This window comes from Ranitomeya variabilis, chromosome 4 (assembly GCF_051348905.1).
Source record: "Ranitomeya variabilis isolate aRanVar5 chromosome 4, aRanVar5.hap1, whole genome shotgun sequence".
NCBI lineage: Eukaryota > Metazoa > Chordata > Amphibia > Anura > Dendrobatidae > Ranitomeya > Ranitomeya variabilis.
The window spans coordinates 633,113,877-633,135,715 of NC_135235.1; the positions used below are offsets into that span (position 1 = coordinate 633,113,877).

At 45.2% G+C, this 21,839-nt stretch overlaps 1 protein-coding gene across 2 annotated transcripts in view; it reads right to left on the bottom strand.

Annotated features, from left to right (window-relative positions):
- Positions 1-18,787, bottom strand: part of LOC143767227 (uncharacterized) — a 42,036-nt gene extending 23,249 nt beyond the window's left edge. The window contains exon 1 of one of the 2 annotated variants that reach the window (XM_077255393.1): positions 18,716-18,787. The gene's annotated coding sequence lies outside the window, so the exon portion shown is untranslated. The remainder of the gene's footprint in view (positions 1-18,715) is intronic. The other variant, XM_077255394.1, reaches the window with a different exon arrangement.
- Between the last annotated feature and the right edge of the window lie 3,052 nt (positions 18,788-21,839).

Sequence of the window (21,839 nt, forward strand, 5' to 3'; positions counted from 1 at the left end):
AAATTTATAACGTTGGGCTGTGAAAAAAAAAGAAACCATCACATTTTTTTACACTTTTAGCCCCAACTATATTTTTACAAGGGTAACAGGACAAAATGGACCCCAAAATGGTTGTGCAAATTCCCTTGAGTACAGATACCCCATATGAGGGGGAAAACAACTATTTTGGCGCACGGCAGGAGTCAGAAAAAAAGGAGTGATGGTTTGGAACGCAGACTTGATGGAATGGTCTGCGTGCGACATGTCATGTTTGGAGAGTATCTGACGGGCTTAAACAGTGGAAATTGCACACAAGTGACCACATTTTGGAAACTACACTCCTAAAGGAATTTATCCAGAAGCATAGTTTTATAGTAATGACTATAATGCTTTTAGTTTTACTGGTATATGAGATTATAATATGGGGGTATGTGTAAGTTGTGCGGAGTACATCACATTATAAAAGGGTGCTGTGTAAACAGGTTAAAAACAATTTGTATTAATTTTTGGGTGTGCAGTACACTTTGAAGCAATGTTTCACACAAAGGCCAGCTTTCTCAATGGTAAACTTTGTCTTTTCGGATTCCCTTCTTGGAGCATACTCTGTACCTTTTTTGTGTACGTCCCGGTTTAGGGAACCTCTCTGGGAAAATGTTGACCTGGCACAATACAGACACCATCAGTTTAAGAAGTACTGGGACCCTCATCAACCTAAATGCCAAACATTAGGGCCTTGATGACTACCCCCTGAATCTAAAGGAAGGTTCCCATATTGCTTGCGGATCGAAACAGCACAAAAGCGTTGTACAGTGCCATCACAATGACATCAAGTCTAAGAACATGTCCTGTTCGAAACGCGTCTGGTGATTATATGTTTTTCCTCCCATGTTTCCCCCCTTTCTCAAAATATTTTTGGTAAATGTTTTCGGATACCTTCTTTTAAATGAACAAGAATAAACCTTCGATTTTATCCATAACGTACCTATAGCTCAATTACTTTCTTTCCTGCATCTAGCTGAGCGCTCGCAGCAGCGCTGATGACGGACTCCCGGATCTGCTGCAGCTGGTAAAGGGTGAGCAGGTTTATTGCCATGCATCACAGTGCCATCTGTACAATGTGCACAGCCAATTTTCTTTTACCATACTTTAGCTTGTCGCATGGCACTGTATGGTCTGAGGACCTGATCTGGGAGATCTACACCCCCCATGTAATTATTTCAATCCATGATAAAATCTGGCTTTGAGACTTGTGTTGCATACCTGGGACAGTGACAAGAGAGCTGTTGCCACGTTGTATGGTGGTCAAGAGAAGGACATTCTCTTGCCCTTATACTTGACCACCAGCATGTTGTCGCTGCAGTGGGCTCTGCTTTTCTCAGCAGTTGTCCAATTAGTGGCTTACAGAGGCCTCTGATTTTTTTGCACAATGCCACATGCAACTGTATCTCTGAAAGAGAGGGTCTTGAAGAGCAGGATGCTTGTGTAAAAGCTATCAATGTAGAGGTGATAACCCTTATCAAACAGTGGGTGCAGCAATTCTCACACAATTTTAGCACTCACCACCAGGATATGAGTGCAATCAGGGGGTCACTCTGGGTGTCTTTCCCTTCATAGACCCTAAATCTGCATGTGCCGTAGAATATATCAGCACTCCAGTATTGCTGAAGCTATGGTTTTCTGACTATGCCAATATGCAGCACAACGCCCCAAAATGTCAATTTCTGCTGCATTTACAGGGGTCCATCCGGCGTATAATGATGTGGGATTTAGGGTAAAAAATTGATGGGCTATACAAATTTGTCTGGGCCACCAAAATTTGAATTATTTCCTCACTGAAAAAGAATTTTAAAAGTGAACCCCTTCATGACCCAGCCTATTTTGGCCTTAATGACCTTGCAGTTTTTTGCAATTCTGACCAGTGTCCCTTTATGATGTAATAACTCAGGAACGCTTCAACGGATCCTAGCGATTCTGAGACTGTTTTTTCGTGACATATTGGGCTTCATGTTAGTGGTAAATTTAGGTCGATAATTTCTGAGTTTATTTGTGAAAAAAACGGAAATTTGGCAAAAATTTTGAAAATTTCGCAATTTTCACATTTTGAATTTTTATTCTGTTAAACCAGAGAGTTATGTGACACAAAATAGTTAATAAATAACGTTTCCCACATGTCTACTTTACATCAGCACAATTTTGGAAACAAATTTTTTTTTTGCTAGGAAGTTATAAGGGTTAAAATTTGACCAGTGACTTCTCATTTTTACAACAAAATTTACAAAACCATTTTTTTAGGGACCACCTCACATTTGAAGTCAGTTTGAGGGTTCTATATGGCTGAAAATACCCAAAAGTGACACCATTCTAAAAACTGCACCCCTCAAGGTGCTCAAAACCACATTCAAGAAGTTTATTAACCCTTCAGGTGTTTCACAGCAGCAGAAGCAACATGGAAGTAAAAAATGAAAATTTAACTTTTTAGTCACAAAAATGATCTTTTAGCAAAATTTTTTTTATTTTCCCAAGGGTAAAAGGAGAAACTGGACCACGAACGTTGTTGTCCAATTTGTCCTGAGTACGCTGATACCTCATATGTGGGGGTAAACCACTGTTTGGGCGCACGGCAGGGCTCGGAAGGGAAGGAGCGCCATTTGACTTTTTCAATGAAAAATTGGCTCCAATCTTTAGCGGACACCATGTCGCGTTTGGAGAGCCCCCATGTGCCTAAACATTGGAGCTCCCCCACAAGTGACCCCATTTTGGAAACTAGACCCCCCAAGGAACTTATCTAGAAGCATAGTGAGCACTTTAAACCCCCAGGTGCTTCACAAATTGATCCGTAAAAATGAAAAAGTACTTTTTTTTCCACACAAAATTTATTTTAGCCTCAATTTTTTCATTTTCTCATGGGCAACAGGATAAAATGGATCCTAGAATTTGTTGGGCAATTTCTCCTGAGTACGCCGATACCTCATATGTGGGGGTAAACCACTGTTTGGGTGCACGGCAAGGCTCGGAAGGGGAGGCGTGCCATTTGACTTTTTGAATGGAAAATTAGCTCCAATCGTTAGCGGACACCATGTCGCGTTTGGAGAGCCCCTGTGTGCCTAAACATTGGAGCTCCCCTACAAGTGACCCCATTTTGGAAACTAGACCCCCCAAGGAACTTATCTAGATGCATAGTGAGCACTTATAACCCCCAGGTGCTTCACAGAAGTTTATAACGCAGAGCCGTGAAAATAAAAAAATAATTTTTCTTTCCTCAAAAATGATTTTTAGCCCAGAATTTTTTATTTTCCCAAGGGTAATAGGAGAAATTGGACCCCAAATGTTGTCCAGTTTGTCCTGAGTACGATGATACCCCATATGTGGGGGTAAACCACTGTTTGGGCGCACCGCAGGGCTCGGAAGGGAAGGCACGCCATTTGGCTTTTTGAATGGAAAATTAGCTCCAATCATTAGCGGACACCATGTCGCGTTTGGAGAGCCCCTGTGTGCCTAAACATTGGAGCTCCCGCACAAGTGACCCCATTTTGGAAACTAGACCTCCCAAGGAACTAATCTAGATGTGTGGTGAGCACTTTGAACCCCCATGTGCTTCACAGAAGTTTATAACGCAGAGCCATGAAAATAAAAAATAATTTTTCTTTTCTCAAAAATGATTTTTTAGCCCAGAATTTTTTATTTTTGCAAGGGTATCAGGAGAAATTTGACCCCAAAAGTTGTTGTCCAGTTTCTCCTGAGTACGCTGATACCCCATATGTGGGGGTAAACCACTGTTTGGGCACATGCCGGGGCTCGGAAGGGAAGTAGTGACGTTTTGGAATGCAGACTTTGATGGAATGGTCTGCGGGCATCATGTTACGTTTGCAGAGCCCCTGATATGCCTAAACAGTAGAAACCCCCCACAAGTGACCCCATTTTGGAAACTAGACCCCCCAAGGAACTTATCTAGATGTGTGATGAGCACGTTCAACCCCCAAGTGCTTCACAGAAGTTTACAACGCAGAGCCGTGAAAATAAAAAATCATTTTTCTTTCCTCAAAAAATATATTTTAGCAAGCAATTTTTTATTTTCACAAGGGTAACAGGAGAAATTGGACCCCAATATTTGTTGCCCAGTTTGTTGTGAGTACGCTGATACCCCATATGTGGGGGTAAACCACTGTTTGGGCACACGTCAGGGCTCGGAAGGGAAGTAGTGACATTTGAAATGCAGACTTTGATGGAATGGTCTGCGGGCATCATGTTGCATTTGCAGAGCCCCTTATGTGCCTAAATAGTAGAAACACCCCACAAGTGACCCCCATTTTGGAAACTAGACCCCCGAAGGAACTTATCTAGATGTGTGGTGAGCACTTTCAACCCCCAAGTGCTTCACAGAAGTTAATAACGCAGAGCCGTGAAAATAAAAAATAATTGTTCTTTCCTCAAAAATTATGTTTTAGCAAGTAATTTTTTATTTTTGCAAGGGTAACAGGAGAAATTGGACCCCAACAGTTGTTGCCCAGTTTGTCCTGAGTACGCTGGTACCCCAAATGTGGGGGTACACCACTGTTTGGGCGCATGTCGGGGCTTGGAAGGGAGGGAGCACCATTTGACTTTTTGAACGCAAGATTGTCTGGAATCAATGGTGGCGCCATGTTGCGTTTGGAGACCCCTGATGTGCCTAAACAGTGGAAACCCCTCAATTCTAACTTCAACACTAACCACAACACACCCCTAATCCTAATCCCAACTGTAGCCATAACCGTAATCACAACCCTAACCCCAACACACCCCTAACCACAACCCTAACCCCAACACACCCGTAACCCCAATTCCAACCCTAACCCTAATCCCAACCCTAATCCCAACCCTAACCACAACTGTAACCCCAACACACCCCTAACCCTATCCGTAACCCTAACCACAAGGCTAATCTTAACCCTATTTCCAACCCTAGCCCTAATTCCAACCATAACCCTAAGGCTATGTGCCCACGTTGCGGATTCAAGTGAGATTTTTCCGCACGATTTTTCAAAAATCTGCAGGTAAAAGGCACTGCGTTTTACCTGCGGATTTACAGTGTTTTTTTGTGCGGATTTCACCTGCGGATTCCTATTGAGGAACAGGTGTAAAACGCTGCGGAATCCTCACAAAGAATTGACATGCTGCGGAAAATACAACGCAGCGTTTCTGCACGGAATTTTCCGCACCATGGGCACAGCGGATTTGGTTTTCCATAGGTGTACATGGTACTGTAAACCTGATGGAAAACTGCTACGAATTCGCAGCGGCCAATCCGCTGCGGATCCGCGGCCAAATCCGCACTGTGTGCACATGTCATAACCCTAACCCTACCCCTAGTTCTAACCCTAGTTCTAACCCTAACCCTAGTGGAAAAAGAAAAAATATATATTTTCTTTATTTTATTATTGTCCCTACCTATAGGGGTGATAAAGGGGGGGGTTTATTTATTATTTTTTTTATTTTGATCGCTGTGATAGCACCTACCACAGCGATCAAAATGTACTTGTAACTCATCTGCCGGCCGGCAGATTCGGCGGGCGCACTGCGCATGCGCCCGCCATTTTGGAAGATGGCGGCGCCCAGGGAGAAGACGGACCGACTTCGGGAGGCTCGGTAAGTATGAGGGGGTGGTGGGGGGGTGGATCGGAGCACAGGGGGGGGGGATCGGAGGACGGGGGGAGCGGACAGGAGCACGGGGGAGCGGACAGGGGGACGGAGGGGGGTACCGGACAGAACGGAGGACTGGGGAGGAGATCGGGGGCGGTGGGGGGGGGCAGAACATGATTTCCAGCCATGGCAGATGCCATTGCAGCATCGGCCATGGCTGGATTGCAATATTTCACCATTTTCATAGGTGAAATATTGCAAATTGCTCTGATTGGCTGTTGCACTTTCAACAGCCAATCAGAGCGATCGTAGCCACGTGGGGGCAAAGCCACCCCCCCTGGGCTGAAGTACAACTCCCCCTCTCCCTGCAGATCGGGTGAAATAGGAGTTAACCCTTTCACCCGATCTGCAGGGACGCGATTATTCCATGACGCCACATAGGCGTCATGGGTCGGATTGGCACCGACTTTCATGACGCCTACGTGGCGTCAAAGGTCGGGAAGGGATTAATTTCAGTGAGGTCTGTAATTTCAAACTGGATTCCTGAGCTGCCCATGAAATCCGGAATAACAGACTGATAATTTTCAGGGGGTGGAGTCCATATGGGATCGATTGCTGTAGGGGTTGCCTTGGTCCTAGTGCGTCTTGCTGGAAAGTTGGAGGAAGAGAAATAGAGGAATGTGGGATCTTCCTCATTGCCTGACTCCATGTGGGAGGCAAGGAAAGTGTATGCTTCTTCTCCTTCTTGAAGAACGGGCCATTTTTACTTTATTCTTCAAAACAATTTACACGAAAGAAATGAAAAGAAAAATCAGTAGATGTAAAAAAAAAAAAGTTCATAAAAAAAATTACAGTGACGTTCACTACATTAACGCCCCACCTATTAAGTTACTCGGCGCTAACTATTCTTTTTTTTTGCAAAAGAAAAGCGTTACGCACTGTCATTGCAACGGACGCTCCCCTTATGTGCTAGCTAAGAAGTTACCTGGCAATAACTATTCTTTATTTTTTTTGCCAAAGAAAAACGCTACCTCCCTCAGGGCTATGAAGTCTGTATAAAATGGACCGACTCCGACGTCCTCCCTACCTATGACACAAGTTTACACCACACACCCACCAAAATAGCTAGTAGGGAGATAGTTCCAAAGCTCTCCAAACATAACAGCAAGACACTAAATTATACCCAGATACAAGTGTCCGAAGTCTCACGAGGAGGCGGGTAATAGATACACATAGGTGAATAAAGAAGCACATATGTGCTTACCTCATGTCGGTGGTGGTGCCTGTCCCTACCTATGAAGCTTACTCTGTACTACTATTTTTTTCTTTAAAAAAAACAAAAAAAATGGACGTCACTTACACTGCAACATCTGGGAGCCAGCACAGCACTGGGGCAATGTGCAGGGATGGCCTGTTGTCAGACACAGCAGCCATCTTGGAGCGGTGACCGGAAATGGTGGCGCCGTATGAGTACTTCAAGGGATCCAAGCTCCCATAGCACAGTACAAATACGGCACATGTCAGGAAAGGGTAAACATAACGCTTGCTGAGGTAATTCAGCAAATACAGACAAAAGTTAAAATTGGTGGGTGAGCAACTGTGAGCGCCCCAGTAGTATAAGGCACAGTTCACACAGTGTATGTAAATTTAACAATGGAAAAATTAGAAAAATGTATGTGAATCAGTATTAACATATTGATATATATCCAAATCAAAAGTAACTAGTACAAATATAAAAATGGATGAATATCCCACAATGGAGTCACAAACAATAGCTATATAGGATAGTGGTGGGGAGAAGATAAGGGGTGGAGAGGAGATAAGAGTGGGTAACTTAGCCAAACATTTAAAGCGCAAGTAGCCAATAGAAAAGGAGCATATAGTGACAGCAGGGGATTTCAATGCACATATCAAGTATTAAGAAAAACTCACATAGAATGGAGACAGTTTTGGCACTGTGTACACAATGACGTGTGGGCAGAGGAGCGTATTGGTCTGTCAGTCTACTGAAGGGGCATCCTAGTGCCAATATGCGCTCACTTGAAGCCAATAGGAGGTCAGGTGACCATTGTGTCACAGAACAGGGCATCAGGCCAACAGTATTGAAGCACACAGAACCGCCGATGTAACTGACTCTGCCGTCACATGTGCACAGGGTCAGAGATACCATGATCTACGGAAAAGAGGGCGGATGTGGAGGATATTAACCCCATATGTAGGAGTTAGCCCAGTACACATAGTAGAGAGGGACTGGGAGGAAAGAAGGAAGAAAAGGAAAGGCAGAAACAAAGAAAGAGATAATGGGGGAAAGGAAGATACTGAATAGATCATACAGACAGAAATCGGATTAATAAAATGAATAAATATAAAGAGAAGCAATAACATCCATTCAACCTGACATCACTGTGCTGTGTATGTTTGCATCAGCGCAAACGCTCAATGTGTAAAAGATCTGTGTACAATAAATGTGTGGAGATGATGATGGACATACAGTGGCTAGTGAAAGTATTCCACCCTTCCTCGTGGCATTTTTCATGTTTTACTACCTCAAAACCTGGAATTTCACTGTTTTTTTTGAGGGTTTGCATCAGCTCATGCAAAGAACATGCCTACAACTTTGAACATTTGTTTGTTGTTTTATATTTGCAAAGCAGACAACAAATAAGACAAGATAACTGAAAATTCAGTGTGCGTAACTATTTACTCCCTAAAGTTAGTACTTGGTAGAGCCTCCTTTTGAAGCAGTTACAGCTTCAAGTCCCTTTTGATAAGTCTCTATGAGCTTTCCACATCTTGCCACTGGGATTTTTTTTTCTTCAAGTTAGATGGTTTCCTCTGGTGAACAGCAATCTTGTATTCTGACCACAGATTCTCAATTGGATTAAGGTCTGGGCTTTGACTAGGCCACTCCAAAACACTTACAGATTTCCCCTTAAACCACTCGAGTGTTGCTTTAGCATTATGCTTTGGGTCATTGTCTTGTTGGAAGGTGAACCTTCGTCCTAGTCTCAAATCGCTGATAGGCTGAAATCAATATAGCTCAAGAATATCCATGTATTTTGCACCATCCATCTTCCCCTTGACTTGAACCATTTTCCCCATCTTTGCTGCTATAAAACATCCCCATAGCAGGATACTGCCACCACTTTTCTCTGTGGAGATGGTGTTCTTGGGGTGACGAGTTGTGTTGGTATGCCGCCAAACAGCGTTTACGTGTTTCATTTTGGCCTCATCTGACCACAGCACTTTCCTCCATACATTTGGTGAGTCTCCCACATGTCTTTTGGCAAACTCAAAACAAGCCTTACAATTTTTGTGTGCAAGTTAAGGCTATTTTTCTGCCCACTCTTCCATAAAGGCCACCTCTACGGAGTGTACAGCTTATTGTGGTTGTATGGACAGATAAGCCAGTCTCTGCTTGGGAACTCTGTAGCTCTTTCAGGGTTACCTTTACATGCCTCCCAACTTTTGAAGAGCAGAATGAGGAACAGGTCAAGTTAGGCCGGCGTCACACTTGGCATAAGACAATACGCCACGTATTATACGTCCGTACTACGGCCGTAATACGGAGAAATGTTCCCAAAATATTGATCCGTAGTCAGGGTGTGTCAGCGTATTTTGCGCATGGCATCCTCCGTATGTAATTCGTATGGCATCCGTACTGCGAGAGTTTCTCGCAGGCTTGCAAAACCGACATCTAATGGATTTATGTGCTCAAATGTTCGGGAAAACATATATACAGTATATGTATATATATATATATATATATATATATATATATATATGTCACTGAGACACATATATATATATATATATATATTCTGTATTTAGATTTCATTCAGCGCGATATCTGTGAACAGCCGGTAATTCAATTGCCGGCTTTTCATTTCTCCTGCACAAACCCGACAGGATATGAGACATGGTTTACATATAGTAAACCATCTCATATCCCCATTTTTTTTGCATATTCCACACTACTAATGTTAGTAGTGTGTATGTGCAAAATTTCAGCGCTGTAGCTGCTAAAATAAAGGGTTAAATGGCGGAAAAAATTGGCGTGGGCTCCCGCGCAATTTTCTCCGCCAGAATGGTAAAGCCAGTGACTGAGGGCAGATATTAATAGCCAGGAGAGGGTCCATGGTTATTGGCCCCCCCGTGGCTAAAAACATCTGCCCCCAGCCACCCCAGAAAAGGCACATCTGGAAGATGCGCCTATTCTGGCACTTGGTCACTCTCTTCCCACTCCCTGTAGTGGTGGGATTTGGTGTAATGAAGGGTTAATGCCACCTTGCTATTGTAAGGTGACATTAAGCCAGATTAATAATGGAGAGGCGTCAATTATGACACCTATCCATTATTAATCCAATTGTCTGAAAGGGTTAAAAAACACACACACACATGATTTAAAAGTATTTTAATGAAATAAACACAGCGGTTGTTTTAATAATTTATTGCTCGCTCAATCCATTTGCAGGCCCTCGCTTGGCAAAATAATAAACGTACAAGATACATACCTTCTGATGTCCTATCACGTCCAACGAGGTAATCCATCTGAAGGGGTTAACTAATATTACAGGCACGAGCTGCGATAAACCACTCGCTCGTGCCTGTAATCCCCCGGGTGCTGAAAGGAAAGCAGAGTGATCTGTACTTACATTGAGTCGCGGTGATGCGCCCCTGCTGGATGTTCTCATGAACTGCAGCCTGGGAACTTTTTCCCACGCTCCAGGTCATATGAGGACATCCACCAGGGGGCGCATCACCGCGACTGAAGGAAATGTAGGTCAATGACCTACATTTCATTCATTCGCCGGGGAATTACAAGCACGAGCACACCGCTGCATTAGCAGGGCTCCTGCCTGTAAAATATTTTAACCCCTTCAGATGGATTACTTCGTGGGACGTGACGGTTCAGCTGAGGGTATGTATCTTGTGCATTTATTATTTTGCCAAGCGAGGGCCTGCAAATGGATTGAGAGAGCAATAAATTATTAAAACAACCGGTGTTTATTTCATTAAAATACTTTTAAATCATGTGTGTGTGTGTGTGTTTTTTAACCCTTTCATACAATTGGATTAATAATGGATAGGTGTCATAATTGACGCCTCTCCATTATTAATCTGGCTTAATGTCACCTTACAATAGCAAGGTGGCATTAACCCTTCATTATCCCATATCCCACCGCTACAGGGAGTGGGAAGAGAGTGGCCAAGTGCCAGAATAGGCGCATCTTCCAGATGTGCCTTTTCTGGGGTGGCTGGGGGCAGATGTTTTTAGCCACGGGGGAGCCAATAACCATGGACCCTCTCCTGGCTATTAATATCTGCCCTCAGTCACTGGCTTTACCATTCTGGCGGAGAAAATTGCGCGGGAGCCCACGCCAATTTTTTCCGCCATTTAACCCTTTATTTTAGCAGCTACAGCGCTGAAATTTTGCACATACACACTACTAACATTAGTAGTGTGGAATATGCAAAAAAAAAATGGGGATATGAGATGGTTTACTGTATGTAAACCATGTCTCATATCCTGTCGGGTTTAGGCAGGAGAAATGAAAAGCCGGCAATTGAAATACCGACTTTTCACTAACACCGCTGCGTATTTCTCGCAAGTCACACTGCTGGTCCGTGTGGAATCCGTATTTTTCTCGCCCCCATAGACTTTCATTGGCGATTTTTTTGCGCAATACGCTGACAAACGCAGCATGCTGCGATTTTGTACGGCCGTAGAAAGCCGTATATTACGGATCCGTAATATACGGCTGATAGGAGCAGCCCCATTGAGAATAATTGTGCCATATGTTATGCGAGTTTTACGGACGTAGTTTCTGCGCTTACGTCCGTAAAACTCGCCAGTGTGACGCCGGCCTTAGGCACATTGCTGTAAATATTACCACACCCCAATACACAGTCCAATGGCAGGAGATGTCAGAGGAGCGGTGGTAGTGAGGGACATTCAGACGCCCGAGAATGCAGGGCTTAGACTCAAATCCGGGACTTTCCATTGTATCTGGGACAGATGTGACTAAAAATGAGCAGATCAATTCACAGGACTTCAATCCAAAGTGCAAGTCAGTGCAAACTGGTGGATGGACAGGAAGCCCGCATATCCCTTACTTTCTTGCGTGGCTTTTGATTAATCTGGGCCGGAACGGCGTCATCTGTGCGTTCTGCTCATTTCTAGTTGGGACCTGTGGATTATTTTTTGTTCCTTCATTCACAGTCGGAGCCGCCAAAACTTTCTCATCTTTATGTAGCTTCACTATATGACATCTGGATTTTTGGTATCTATAAGGCCGTGTTCACGCATTTCATAAATAGTGTTTTTTGTTTTCTGTGTTTTTTGCAGGATTCGCACCAAACTACACAATAACAATCTTCTCTGATTATAGCTTAATTTTTTTATGTCAGTTCCCCGTTATTTGATACAATTCTGGTGCAGATGTGAAACCACCTTTTCAATGTGCTTTTTATAGTACAGAAAAGTTTTGATTCTGCACTTAAAAAACTGCTGTTTTTTTAAATTTTTTTTAGGCTCCACATAGAAGTCAATAGAAAATAGGAGGCACCGAAACCGCAGAGTTCAGCAGCGTCTTAAGACCACAGTTCTCATGAAAACACATCCACTTTGCTTGGTCAGGTAAACACAGCAGAAGTTCTGTGCAAAAAAAGCATTTATGCTACATGTGAACACTGTCTATAAGTCCAAACAAAGTGGATACGATTCCATTAAATCTAAAGACGCTGCTGAACTGTGCGGTTTTGATGCTTTTTTTCCCTCTATAGGCTTCCATGTGAAGCCTTAAAAAAATAAATAAATAAATAAAATAATAAGAGAAAAAATTCCATTGCATTCTATTCTTAAACGCAGCATCAATGCTTAAAAAAAACGTTAAAAATGCGGATTCACATCTGCACCAAAAATGCATAAAATATAGGGAAACACAAAATTAAAGCAGCAAACTCCCAATAATTACAGAATCTTGTTATTGCGTCATGTAGTGCAACCTGCAGAAAAAAATAGAATTATTCTTACCGTTAATTCGGTTTCTAGGAACCTTCCACGACGGCATATGGAGGTTGCCTCTTTGCCCTAATGGGGAACAGGAAATGGAGAGGTTAAAAGGCCCTCCCACCTCCCTCTCACCAGTGACTTATAACTGAAAACCATAGCACCGGTTTACCTTGAATCCCAGATTTAAATCCAGGAGTATAGGGAGGGAACTAGCGCCGTCGTGGAAGGTTCCTAGAAACCGAATTAACGGTAAGAATAATTCTATTTTCTCTAGTCACCTTCCACGACGGCATATGGAGGAATACCAACTGATTGGCGCTAGGGAGGGACAACGGCCTGGAGTACTTTCCGGCCGAAGGCTAAATCCTTGTTGGGCATTACATCCAATCTGTAATGCCTGGAGAAAGTATGCAATGAAGACCATGTGGCTGCCCTGCAGATTTGCTCTGCTGATGCACCTGCTCTTTCTGCCCAGGAGACTGAGGTTGATCTAGTCGAATGAGCCTTGATTCCCACTGGAGGAGCTTTGTCTTGAGCAAGGTATGCTTCTGCTATTGCTTTCTTTATCCAGTTGGCAATAGTACTTTTGGCTACCTTTTTTCCCTTATTTTGTCCTGATGGATGGATAAATAGATTGTGGTCAATTCTGTAAGAACTGGTTTGTTCTAAGTAAAACAATATAGTGCGCCTGACATCCAGCATATGGAATCTCTCTTCTTTTGAATTTGCAGGATTTTGGCAAAAAGAAGGTAGAATAATTTCCTGGGAGCGGTGGAAGTCCGATATGACCTTTGGAAGAAAGGAAGGGTCTAGGCGCAGTACTATAGAGTCATCTCGAATGGATAGGTATGGTTCTCTTATTGAGAGAGCTTGTAATTCTCCCACCCTCCTTGCTGATGTAATAGCAACTAGAAAAATTGTTTTGTAGATTAGGTTTTTCTGGGAGCAGGAGGATAATGGTTCGAAGGGGGGACCTGTGAGCCCCTGTAACACTAGGTTGAGATCCCACAGTGGTACTGTTATTTGCTTCTTAGGGTTCATTCTAGAAGCCGATATCATGAATCTCTTGATCCAGCGATGATTTGCCAGATCCTGATCAAATATTGAACTGAGGGCGGACACCTGGACTTTTAAGGTGCTAGGCCTGAGGCCTATTTCTAAGCCCTTTTGCAAAAAATCTAGAATTTTTGAAATATTCGGGTTGAAGGGATCCGGCACCTCAGGGAGACAAAAGGATGAGAATTTCTTCCAGATTTTATTATATATTGCAATGGTTACCTGTTTCCTAGATTTTTGAAGTGTGGAAACCACTGCTTCTGATAGTCCTCTGGCTCTTAATATTTGGGCTTCAGTAGCCATGCCGCCAGATTCCACTTGTGGGCATCTAGGAGATGGATTGGTCCTTGAGAAAGAAGGTCTTCTTCCATCGGAAAGTGGAGCGGCCCATCCACCTGAAAGTCCACTATCAGGTTGTACCAACTTCTCTTGGGTCACAGCGGAGCTACCAATATGGTAGGTGTTTGTTCTTCTCGCACTTTCTGTAAGACTTTCGCCAGTATTGGAATCGGTGGAAACGCATAAGCCAGCCGAAAATTCCACTTCTGGACTAGCGCATCCACTCCTTTGGAGCCGTCCCTGGGGTTCAGAGAGAAGAATGCTTCGACTTTCGCATTTCGGCTGGATGCAAAGAGGTCGATTTCTGGGAGACCCCATTTGTTCACCAGCATCTCGAAACTTCGGTTGCTCAAGCACCATTCCCCTGGATGTATGTCCTGGCGACTTAGATAGTCTGCCTGAATGTTGGATGAGCCTTTCAGGTGAACCGCCGTCAGAGATAAGAGATGTCTTTCTGCCCAGGAGCATAGTCGGGCAGATATGTTCTTCAGGCAATTGTTTTTTGAACTGCCCTGATGTCTGATGTGGGCCACCATGGTCACATTGTCCGAATATATCCGAACGTGATGTCCCTTGACAAGATGACCTCCTTCTAGTAGGGCTTCTTCTACAGCTTTTAGCTCTCTGTAGTTGGAAGACTTCCTGCTTGTTGACTGGTCCCAGAGGCCTTGGAAAGGGCTGTGATTTATCATGGCCCCCCAGCCTCTTTTGCTGGCGTCTGTTTTAACTGTGGTCAGTGGGACTTGCGTCCAGCTGACCCCTTTTTGTAAATTTTTTGGGGACATCCACCATGCCAGGGAGGCTTTGACACGACCTGGTGTGTACAGTTTTTTGTTCAGAGAACTGGGATGACCATCCCAATTCTGCAGGATATGTGCCTGAAGAATTCTGGAATGGGCCTGGGCCCATGGTACCGATTGAATGCAGGCTGTCATCGAGCCTAGAAGAGACATGCCTTCTCTGATTGTGGGGGATCTGGTGTCCCTGAACGTTTTGACCTTTGATAGAAGGGTTAGACGGTGTTCCAATGGGAGGAAGGACATTTGTCTTGCAGAGTCCAGGAGAACTCCCAGGAATTTCCTGCATTTGGAGGGTCATTGGTGAGATTTTTCCAGATTCGGCACCCATCCAAGAGATGTCAGGATTTCCAGAGTCTTGGATACATGAGACTCCAGGGCCTGTTTGGAAGGAGCTATTAACAGAAGGTCGTCTAGATACGGCACTATACAGACGCCTTGCCTCCGGATAAAGGAGACTACCTCCCCCATTATTTTGGAAAATACCCTTGGAGCCGAGGAAATTCCAAATGGGAGGACGTTGAATTGATAGTGCTCTATCAGACGCCCTCTCTGTACAGTGAATTTGAGATATTGGCGATGTCTTTGGTGAATGGGGATGTGAAAGTAGGCATCTTTCAGATCGAGAGTGGCCATGAAGGAGTGTGGACCTATCAAGAGAATGGCATTCTTCACTGATTCCATCTTGAATCTTCGGTACTTTATATGCCGATTGAGATTCTTTAGATTTATAATGACACGGGACTCGCCCGATGGCTTGGGAACCAGGAATAAGCGAGAGTAGTGGCCTCGATCCCTCTCCGATTCGGATTTCCTCTAGTAAAGAAGGTTGCTCTGCCCTGACAACTTTGTCAGTACAGGTCCTGCAGAGTTTTTTCTCCCATGAAGGTGGCAGCTTAATGGTACAGATGGCACAGTTCTCTTTAGTAGTTTTGGGGACAGACCTTTCTCCCTGTAATGAGAGGGGAGAGAGAGTGACTAGAGGATACCCCCAAGTTACTACCTAAGGACCCCTGTCCCTGCGGCACTTACTGTGCCAGGGGCAGCGCTGGGCTCTGCAAGCGCAGGGCAGGAACCGCTCTCCATGACAGGAACAGTCTTACCTGCGACGTTTTCTGGCAGGTTTTATACACAGCGGTATGCACCTGCCCCCAGCGATGTGGATACACCTCCTCCCCTCCATGGTCCAGCGTGGAGGACGCCGTCCTGCACGAGACACCGCCGGCGGAAGTGCCTCCAGGGAGCGCAGAAAGGACCGGAAGTGACACGCGCGATCACTTCCGGGTTGCCAGCGGCATGTTGGAGGGGAAGGAGACCGGAGAGCTCCAGGAGGACTCCGGTCAGGAACACTAGCCTGCTTTGCCCTCACGGGGGCGCGGGAAGGCTAGGCACAGGTCCCGAGGACACCGCAGCGCGGCGCGACGGGAGCAGCATAGGAGGGGAGGTAAGATACGACCCCATGCTGCCCGGTTACACACAAGCTGACGCTTGTCAGATGCAGCAGGCACCGGCCACCAAAGCATACGAAAGTAAACCTCTCCTGTCCCATGGGGAACAGGAAAGACACTGGTGAGAGGGAGGTGGGAGGGCCTTTTAACCTCTCCATTTCCTGTTCCCCATTAGGGCAAAGAGGCAACCTCCATATGCCGTCGTGGAAGGTGACTAGAGAAAAATCTCATTTTATTCTCTCTCTAGATTCTAGAAATACACTTATGTACAGATGTATCACTCTGTAATCTGCCTGTGGTGTCAGAGCCTGCAATACAGATCAAGTATACAAAATTCTCGCTGTAATTTCACTGGAGCCTGGGGCTCAGCAGCTTTGCCTTCTGCCTGTTGAAGGTTGTGGGTTTGAGACCTGGGATGACACGCAAAAAATAAAAAATAAATATTTTTTGTAATTGCTTTTTATTATTTTTAGTAGTTTCATACAAACAAAAATCTGACTTTTTCTTCACCTCATTAAACAAGTACAACAAAATACACTGCTGTATATAATGTACCTGTATAATTTAGTTCTGTGGTCACTGCCTGCAATACATCTCAAGAATACCAAAATCTAATATGTAGCATGGAGAGCATGGCTCCTATTTAGAACTGCTGCCTAAGAACAATGAGACATGAGTTACAGTCCCAAGGAGTCTGATCACAGGACAAGAAGGGTGAATATATAATTTATTTCATCTACTGAGCATGGAGAAGCGGCCCTGCCCCCCAAGGAGGAGATGAAGATATTGGGTATTAGAAGTCTGGACAAAAGCTTTGATGGGACGGGACTGAACCCTCAAAGCGAGACAATCCTGCTGAATACAGGACAGCTGGGATCTAGGCCTTTGGTCTCTGTGGTGCCTTTCTGATTAATGCCCTCCCTGCCCGGGCAGAGAGTTTTGGTGTGCGATCCTCTCTTGGCAGGTTTGTTGTGGTGCAATGTTCTTTTCATTTGATGATAGCGGGTTTATTGGTGCTCCGAAGTATCATCAGAGATTAGGATATTTATTTTTTTGTATAACCCAACCATGATGATTTGTACTTCTCAACAACTTTGTGCCTGACTTGTTTGGAGATCCCACCTTGGTCTTCACGGTGTTGTTTGGTTAGTGGTGACTCCTGCTTAATGATGTTGCAGCCTGGAGCCTCTGTGACCTTTCAGAAAAGGTAAATTCTATACACTAACAGACCACTTGACACTCAGATTGCACACAGGTGGACTTCCTTTCACTAAGCATGTAACTTATGAAGGGAAATGGTTCCACCTGTAATTTATAGGGGCCTCATAGCAAAAATGATGAATACATATGCACATGCCAATTTTTTATTATTTAATCCCATAAATTTAATTTATGCCTATATTTTTCTCACTTCACCATTAAGCGTATTTAGTGCTAATGCATCACACACAAATCGGATTACAAAAATATTTAAACATAGGTTACCATGTAATAAGATAGGTAAAAAGCAAAGGAGTGAATACTTTCGCAAGCCACAGATCTGTGTACAGTAATGTGTGGACAAGATGATGCACGGATTGAGAAAGTACAGAATGCAGGTAAAGGAACAGACATGTATCTAGGAGAAAAAAAGACTACAGACGTGGTGAACAGATAGTGATGTAGTCACAGCAGTAACAGTCAGCGATTGCGGAGGTGCAAATACAGGAGTATATGACTATAGTCAGCAAGTGGACAGGCGTATATGAATCCAGACAGTGAGCACACAGGCATAAATACAGGCGTACATGACTACAGTCAGTGAGAAGAAAGGAAAACTCCTCAGTGCTCCTACTTCTCTACCAAATAATCCCTAAGCCATTAATGTGCAGAGTCCCGGTGCCCCCCAGGACTGAGTCCTGTCCCCGCTATCACACAGTCCCTGCTCCCCCATTACCGCTCACCAGTGCAGACTTCTCCCCTCAGCTCTTACATGTGGAGCCGGCTGTACCCTAATGTGCAGAGTCCCGGTGCCCCCCAGGACTGAGTCCTGTCCCCGCTATCACACAGTCCCTGCTCCCCCATTACCGCTCACCAGTGCAGACTTCTCCCTCAGCTCTTACATATGGAGCCGGCTGTACCCTAATGTGCAGAGTCCCGGTGCCCCCCAGGACTGAGTCCTGTCCCCGCTATCACACAGTCCCTGCTCCCCCATTACCGCTCACCAGTGCAGACTTCTCCCCTCAGCTCTTACATGTGGAGCCGGCTGTACCCTAATGTGCAGAGTCCCGGTGCCCCCCAGGACTGAGTCCTGTCCCCGCTATCACACAGTCCCTGCTCCCCCATTACCGCTCACCAGTGCAGACTTCTCCCTCAGCTCTTACATATGGAGCCGGCTGTACCCTAATGTGCAGAGTCCCGGTGCCCCCCAGGACTGAGTCCTGTCCCCGCTATCACACAGTCCCTGCTCCCCCATTACCGCTCACCAGTGCAGACTTCTCCCAGTCCCTTCAGCTTCTTACACAGAAAACCCTTCACTTCCTACAAGCCCCCATCCTCCTCCTCCCCCATGTGACTGATCACATGACTGTGTCATCATCACAGGTCCTGGAAGCAGTAGTGATGGGACTTCGGGGTTTTTTTTGGGAATCGGCTTTTTCCGCTCTTGAATCGGCTCTTCAGTAATCTCACCAAAATAATGACACAAAACCTTCTAGTTAACAGATTAACATTGTTTATATTATTTTTCATTATAAGAACATCAAACAAATGCAAAAAAATGTGCAACGGGGTATAGGAGCGGAGACCCGGCCATCATACCTCATGTGAGTTTCTCCTTAGCTTGCCCTGTCCACTCTGTAATTGTAATCTTTATCGGTACAATTTGATAGAGGTAGTGAGCGCTAATATACATGCTGTGTGGCAGTAATTAACTAATTACAGCTCTATTTATTCCACCACCGATGTTCACTGAGCTCTGTGCTCCACGGTCACATTTTCTGACAGGTTGCAGCTCATTAGAAGACAGGTCCTTTTGTATGGGCATTTTTTGCTATTGATTCCTCAGATAGGTTTTTTTTATTGATGTTATGTGGATATATCCGCTCCATTTACATTTGGAGTTTTTTTTGCTGGTAAAAATTATTATTGTTATTTTGTAATTATTAATAAACATTACTGCATTTAATATTATTGAACATTGTGGTTTGAGTCTTGTTGCGTGTTTTTCATGGCAATTCTAGACTTATTTTTGGATTTGAGTACTTTCAGCAGCAGCTTTCCTCTCTCCCCCTCCAGCACACAGTCTCTCCTGGCTCCTTCCTCCCCCTCCACCACCAGGCTGATGTCAGCAGCACAGGGAAGGGAGGAGAGCAGAGAGCCACTAGATAACGAGCGGCTCACTGATAGGTGCCGGCTCATATCGTTCACAGTGAAGAGCCGGCTCTTTGAGTCCGCTCGTTCATGAACGTCACATCACTAGGAAGCAGAACTGCAGGGTCACAGAATAGAGAGAGGGAGAATCTCTGCTCAGCATGGGGTAAATGGTTCTTCCCCTCTAGCGCCCCCTGTGGCCACAGACATTTCCCACGTGTTTCTGCCCCGGCAGGAGATGTCGGAGGGGACATGAGGGCAGTGAGGGGCATTCAGCAGACCCCCGAGACTGCAGGGCAGAGACCAAAATCCCTGATTGTCCGCTGTATCCAGGACGGTTGGGACCTATGGAGTTATTTGTGTTCATCATTCACAGTCGGAGCAGATAGAACTTTCTCATGTCCCAGAATCTTCTCTATACGACCTCTGGCTTTCTGTGTCTGTAAGGCCGTGGTCACACGGTGCAGCGCACCGACGCATAATGTGGAAGCGCCGCACAACGGGGGCAGCAGATGCTGTTCTACATCGCATCCGCTGCCCCATTGTGATGTGCGGGGAGGAGGGGGCGGAGTTCCGGCCGTGCATGCGCGGTCGGAAAAGACGCTATCGACGCACAGAAAAACGCTACATGCAACGCATTTTTGTGCCGACGGCCCGACGCAACCGTCACACGACGGTTGCGACATGTGGCAATGCGTCGCTAATTCAAGTCTATGGATAAAAAACGCATCCTGCAATCAATTTTGCAGGATGCATTTTTTCTACAGAACGACGCATAGCGACGCAGTGCACGACGCTAGTGTGAAAGAGGCCCAAGGCCGTGTTCACACGGTGCAGAAATAATGTTTTCTGCAGGATCCGCACTGAGCTGCATAATAACAATCTCCTCTGGTTATTACATTATTGCTGCGGGTTTTATGCCTTTTGCCATTATTTGATGCATTTTTGGTGCAGATGTGAAGCCGCATTATTAATGTGGTTTTATACCACAGATTATCTTTGATTCTGCACATAAACTATCAGCAGTGTTTTACATGTATTTTTTTAGGCTCCACATAAAATCTTATAGAGAAAAAAAGCCTCAAAAACCGCACAGATCAGCAGTATCTTTAGGGTTTGTGCACACGCTGCGTATTTTGCTGCGGATCCGCAGCGGATTGGCCGCTGCAGATTCGCAGCTGTTTTCCCTGAGTTCACAGTACCATGTAAACCTATGGAAAATAAAATCCGCAGTGCACATGCTGTGGAAAACAACGCGCGGAAATGTAGCGTTGTTTATTCCGCAGCATGTCCGTTCTTTGTGCAGATTCCGCAGTGGTTTACACCTGCTCCATAATAGGAATCCTCACTTGTAAAACCGCAGGTGGAATCCACACAAAAAACACATAAAATCCACGGTAAATTCGCAGTAAATCTGCAGTGCTTTTTACCTGCGTTTTTCTAAAAACAGGTGCGGAAAAATACGCAGAGGTTCCATCTACGTGTGCACATACCCTAAGGGTATGTTTCCACGTGCAGGAATAGCTGCGTGTTTGACGCTGCGCAGAGCCGCAGTATCAAACACGCAGCTTCCAGATGTTGCAGCATAGTGGAGGGGATTTTATCAAATCCCGTCTCCACTATGCGTGGTAAGACGCACCCGGCGGCCCTGCGATTCCGGACACGCGGCACGTCTTTTTAGATCGCAGCATGTCCGTATACCTTGCGGCGATGCTGCGCAGCCGCAAGGTATATCACAGGGCCCTATGTGTGGGGTGCGATGAACACATCCTGCATCATCGCGTCACAGAAGGGGGCGGGGCTAAGGGCGGAGCTGGTTTGCCGCTCAGTCCATACCGCCGGCCATCCTGAAGGTGGACACATACCCTAAGGGTATGTGTCCACATTCAGGATTGCATCAGGATTTGGTCAGGATTTTACGCAGGTAAAATCTTGACCAAATCTGCACCTGAGGTCACTGGCAGGTCACCTGCGTTTTTCATGCGTTGTTTGAGCATTGTAAGGACATGCTGCGTTCTGAAAAGACGAGCCGCATGTCCGTTTACGCGGGTCTGCCGCAGGCGTCTTTTAACACATAGTGGAGACGGGATTTCATAAAATCCCCTCCACTATGCTGTAACATCTGGACGCTGCGTGTTTGACGCTGCGGCTGTACGCAGCGTCAAACACGCAGCGTTTCCTGAACGTAGAAACATACCCTTAGACTCTCAGTGATCAGAAGTTTTCATGAGATCACAT